This window comes from Triticum dicoccoides, chromosome 4B, assembly GCF_002162155.2.
Source record: "Triticum dicoccoides isolate Atlit2015 ecotype Zavitan chromosome 4B, WEW_v2.0, whole genome shotgun sequence".
Taxonomy (NCBI): domain Eukaryota; kingdom Viridiplantae; phylum Streptophyta; class Magnoliopsida; order Poales; family Poaceae; genus Triticum; species Triticum dicoccoides.
In genome coordinates, this window is record NC_041387.1 from 16,031,307 (window position 1) to 16,037,514 (window position 6,208).

Sequence of the window (6,208 nt, forward strand, 5' to 3'; positions counted from 1 at the left end):
CATCCAATCGATCGGCTCCAGTTAGCAGCAGTAGTGAAGGAATCGCTCCATCGGGTTCAGTTAATAGTCACCGATCGATCGCTCGGGTTCAGTAACGCGTAGCCTGCAGTGCAATCGCTCGGGTTCAGTTAGAGCCCAACGCCTCGCTCGAGTTCAGTTAGAGCCAACGCCTCGCACACACGCGCGTACGTGTACGAGAGAAATGCGCATCGCTCCGCCCCCGACCTCCCACCGTAACCGGCAACTCCCAAAAATTTTCCTCCCCCTCGCTTCTACCATGGTTTTTTCCGTCATGGACGGCCCAAAGAATGTCATGCAGCTGCGTCTCCGGCCCATCCAGGACGAAAAGCCCATTTTCTGTCATGATTTTTTGTCATAGAAGTAGGAGCCCACCACATCTATGATGATACCGGGTTTTGTCACAATTATCGTCATAGAAGTGTCATATGTATGAAAGAATTTTTTTTCGTTCGGCCCAAAATGTCATGGATGTGTCTTTTTTTGTAGTGATAATTTATGAAGCATTCATGCTATTATATTACCTGTTTTTGATGTTTATGGGCTTTACTGAGCACTTTTATATTATTTTTGGGACTAACCTATTAACCGGAGGCCCAGCCCATATTGCTGTTTTCTTGCCTATTTCAGTGTTTCAAAGAAAAGGAATATCAAACGGAGTCCAAACGGAATGAAACCTTCAGGAAAGTTATTTTTGGAACGGAAGCAATCCAGGGGACTTGGAGTGCACGTAAGGGAAGCTTCAAGGTGGCCACGAGGCAGGAAGGAGCACCCGCCTCCCCTGGGCATGCCCCCACCCTCGTGGGCCCCTCGTGGCTCCCCTGACCGACTTCTTTCGCCTATATATCTCCATATACCATAATAACATCGGGGAGCAGAATAGATCGGGAGTTCCGCCGCCGCAAGCATTTGTAGCCACCAAAAGCCAATCGGGACCCTGTTCCGGCACCCTGCCGGAGGGGGGATCCCTCACCGGTGGCCATCTTCATCATCCCGGCGCTCTCCATGACGAGGAGGGAGTAGTTCACCCTCGGGGCTGAGGGTATGTACTAGTAGCTATGTGTTTGATCTCTCTATCTCTCTCTCTCTCTCGTGTTCTTGAGGTGATACGATCTTGATGTATCGTGAGCTTTGCTATTATAGTTGGATCTTATGATGTTTCTCTCCCTCTACTCTCTTGTAATGGATTGAGTTTTCCTTTTGAAGTTATCTTATCGGATTGAGGATTTGAGAACACTTGATGTATGTCTTGACGTGCTTATCTGTGGTGACAATGGGATATTCACGTGATCTACTTGATGTATGTTATGGTGATCAACTTGCGGGTTCACCTTGTGAACTTATGCATAGGGGTTGGCACACGTTTTTGTCTTGACTCTCCGGTAGAAACTTTGGGGCACTCTTTGAAGTACTTTGTGTTGGTTGAATAGATGAATCTGAGATTGTGTGATGCATATCGTATAATCATGCCCACGAATACTTGAGGTGACAATGGAGTATCTAGGTGACATTAGGGTTTTGGTTGATTTGTGTCTTAAGGTATTATTCTAGTACGAACTCTATGATAGATCGAACGGAAAGAATAGCTTCGTGTTATTTTACTACGGACTCTTGAATAGATCGAGCAGAAAGGATAACTTTGAGGTGTTTTCGTACCCTACCATAATCTCTTTGTTTGTTCTCCGCTATTAGTGATTTTGGAGTGACTCTTTGTTGCATGTTAAGGGATAGTTATATGATCCAAGTATGTTATTATTGTTGAGAGAACTTGCACTAGTGAAAGTATGAACCTTAGGCCTTGTTTTCAACTCATTGCAATACCGTTTAAGCTCACTTTTATCATTAGTTACCTTGCTGTTTTTATAATTTCAGATTACAAAACCTATATCTACCATCCATATTGCACTTGTATCACCATCTCTTCGCCGAACTAGTGCACCTATACAATTTGCCATTGTATTGGGTGTGTTGGGGACACAAGAGACTCTTTGTTATTTGGTTGCAGGGTTGTTTGAGAGAGACCATCTTCATCCTACGCCTCCCACTGATTGATAAACCTTAGGTCATCCACTTGAGGGGAATTTTGCTACTATCCTACAAACCTCTGCACTTGGAGGCCCAACAACGTCTACAAGAAGAAGATTGCGTAGTAACATCACCTACCGTGCCTGGACGGTGGTTCCCATGCGGTAGTACCACACAGGGTCACGGTAGTACCGCGCTAGCGGTTCTACCGCACCCTGCCGGTACTCATCTGGTCAGGTCCAGTCTCTGCCGCGCCCACGATAGTACCACAGGCCCGTGCGGTAGTACCGCTCCAGTGGTGCGGTAGTACCGCGGGTTGCGGGCTGAGTGGTGGGTAACGGTTGGAATTGTCCCCCCACTATATAAAGGGGTCTTCTTCTCCAAGAAGACCTACCTCTTCCATCCCCAAGCTCCATTTTCGCCCGATCTCTCTCCCTAGACAATCAAACTTGTTGATTTTCTAGGGATTGGTTGAGAAGGCCCCGATCTACACTTCCACCAAGAGAAATTTGATCCCCCCACTAATCCCTTGCGGATCTTGTTACTCTTGGGTGTTTGAGCACCCGAGACGGTTGAGGTCACCGCGGAGCCATAGTCCATTGCGGTGAAGCTTTGTGGTGTCGTTGGGGGCCTCCAATTAAGTTGTGGAGATTGCCCCAACCTTGTTTGTAAAGGTTCGGTCGCCGCCTCCTAGGGCACCAATAGTGGAATAACGGAATCTCGCATTGTGTGAGGGTGTGAGGAGAATACGGTGGCCCTAGTGGATTCTTGGGGAGCATTGTGCCTCCACACCGCTCCAACGGAGACGTACTTCCCCTCAAAGGGAAGGAACTTCGGTAGCACATCCTTGTCTTCATCGGTTACACTCTTGGTTATCTCTTACCTTTACTTGTGCAAGTTTTATTGTGGTCTTTCCCTTGCTTGCTTGTGTGCTTATTGTTGTTGCATCATATAGGTTGCTCACCTAGTTGCATATCTAGACATCCTACTTTGATGCAAAGTTTAATTTGGTAAAGAAAAGCTAAAAATTGTTAGTTGCCTATTCAACCCCCGTCTAGTCAACTATATCGATCCTTTCAATTGGTATCAGAGCCTCGTCTCTTTATTGAGGACTTTGTCGTCCGAAGAGTATGGTTGACACCGTAGACGGTGGGGAGGAGCACTCCGGTGTGAATCCGGTCTCATCTACGGCCGATGGGGGAACCGCGGTCTCTCGTGAGGAATTCAATGTGACTTTGGACACATTGAAAACCTCCATGACGACCAAGGTTGAAAGCATGTTTAATAAATTCTTAGAAGGGCTTAAACTATCTACTGCACCGATGAAAGTGGGTGATCCCACTAACAAGGTGACGGATGCTAACTCCGACAAGGGGGAAGCTACTAGTGAAAAGGCTCCTTCTTCTAGTGGTAAAAATGGCAATGGCATCTTTTCCCATGTGGAACCTCCACTTACTTATGGTGGACCGATTCCTTCCACTCATTTGAATCATGCCGGTCCTCCTCCTAAGATTGTAAAAATGAGGACTTTGATTCTTGGGTTTATCGTTTTAAGAGTCATTTGAACCATGTTAATACTAACCTTTGGAGAATCATTGATGAAGGTTTTTATCCGCATGACCGAAGCAACTTCACTCCTCGAGAAGCCACGGATAATCAATTCAATAAGGATGCTCTCTTCATCATCCAAGATGCAATTCCACTCGAAGATCTTGCTCATCTCGGATCCTTCACCGTGGCCAAGGATGCATGGCAGCATGTTGTTTCTCTCTACAGGGGAAGCACAAGCATACAACGCTCCAACTATGAAGTTGTGCAAGATGAAGCCGATGAGTTTGTAATGAAAGAAGATGAAGAACCTCGTGAGCTCTATCGGAGACTAACTACTCTCGCGGTCTCACTCCGAGATCATGGGAGAAAGGATACCGATGACAATTGGATCAAGCGCAAATATCACAAGGTCATGATGCCTTACCACAAGGCCATGTCCTCCGTCATTCGTCAAAGGCCGAACTTTCACACCTTGTACTCAAGTGAAGTGTTGGATGAGTTTGTGGCTATGAGCATCTTGGACAAGACCGCCAACAATGCGGTGTTACATTCTCAAAGAGCAAATAAGCCCAACCTTGCCTTGAAGGCCAAGGTTAGTGTGGAAGAAGAGGATGATGAGGAATATGATGAGAGCAACCCCGAAGATACTAAGTATGACTATCATGAACACATGGCTCTTGCTTCAAGGCAATTTTGGAGCAAGAAGAACTCGAGGCCAAGCTTCAACAAGAATAAGTCAAGTAGCTTTAAGGGCAAGCAACGTGTGAGAACATGTTACAATTGTGGCAATGTGAGCCATTTTGTTGCGGAGTTCCCGTATGATAAGAGGGAAGACAATGGTGGCAAGCTCATCTGAAAAGACAAAGCCAAGTCTTTCCCCAACAAGAACAACTTCACCAAGAAGACTCCAACTAGAGGGTTGGTGTTTCAAGAAGAATACCATGAGGATGATGATGATGATGAAGATAGTGAAGCCGTGGCCATGGCCTCCGTTGCCATTGCCACAACTCCACGGATATCCCTTTTCGACTCAGGCAACGAGAACATCACCGCCGAGTGCCTCATGGCTAAAGCCACCAACAAGGTAACCCCCAACATCAAAACCACCATCATTAATACTCCCTCCTTGACGGATTGCATTGATGAAAGTGAGGGGTCTAATGAGGAGGTAAATGAATTTGAGTCTTTTATGAGTAAGCTCAAGGGCAAATCCAAGAAGCACTTCGTTGCTCTGTTGGAACAACTTGGTGAAGCCAATGACATGATCGAGGCTCATGAGGAAACCATCTCTAAGATGGAAGGTCATAGTCATGACTATGCCGATGAGATATCAGATCTTTCTAATGCTCTTGAGGAAGAGTGTGTGCACCATTTGGCTCTTGAGGAGTCACACAACGATGACCATGCTAAATTAAAGAAAGATCTCGATCATGCTCTTGTTGTATCTCGTGTGCTAAGCTCCGAGAAGGCTAAACTTGGGGTTGACCATGCTAGACTCAAGGAGGAGTTTGATTTACTCGACAAGGCCCAGAAGGTCTTGAAGGGTGCTCATGCAAGCCTCAAGGAGTTTCATGATCAACTCCAAGTGCAGCTAACCAAGGAGAAAGCCACTTTTCCTCATATGGTATTAATTGATAATGCAAATGCTACTAACCCGTGTTGTGAGCATGTGCATCTTGTGGATGAGAATGCCAAGTTGAAGGAGCAACTTGAGAAAGGCCTTGTGATGTGCATAAAAGGTGGGAAGAACCTCAATGACCTTTTGAGCAATCAAAAGGAAGTTGTGGCCAAAGAGGGAGTGGGGTTCGCACCCAATTCCAAGAACAAGAAGAAGAACGACAAGACCAAACGACCTCCTCCTCTCAAGCAAACTTTTGTGAAGGAGTGAGAGGGTGCTCCTAAGGAGAAGAAGAACAATGTGAAGGGTGGTGATGTCAAAAAGGGCAATGCTACTCCTTCCGACAAAGCCGGCGACTTTAACCCTTCTTACGTGTTGTGCCGTGCTAGTGATGGGCATGTTTATGCTAAATTCATTGGTTCTCCTCATGAGTACATTGAATGGTCTATTTGGGTTCCTATGACCCTTGTTACTAACATCAAAGGACCCACTACTAAATGGGTACCTAAAACCAAGCATTGATCTATTGTAGGTGTTTGCTTCCGGTGGGGAATCATGGTTGCTCGATAGTGGAGCCACAAACCATATGATTGGAAGCAAGGACTTGGTGGTGGACGTGCACAAGATTCCATCTATGCCCACCAACGTCGAGTGGGGTGATGCCTCGTCTTCTGAGGTATTGGGTCTTGGCAAGGTTGTCATTTCTCATGATCTCACGATCGAGAAAGTCATGCTTGTTGAGTCCCTTGCTTACAATCTACTTTCCGTTCGTCAACTTGAACTCATGGGCTTTTCCACTTTCTTTGATATTGATACCGTGGCCCTCTTGTGGAGCAAGACTCTTAAAGTAGCCTTTGTTGGGCATGTCGAGAACGGTCTTTATGTGATTAACTTTTCAAAGCGACCCACTAAGACCGCGACATGCCTAATGGCTAAAGTTGATGTGGGATGGCTTTGGCATCGCTGTGTAGCCCACATCAATATGAGATATTTGCA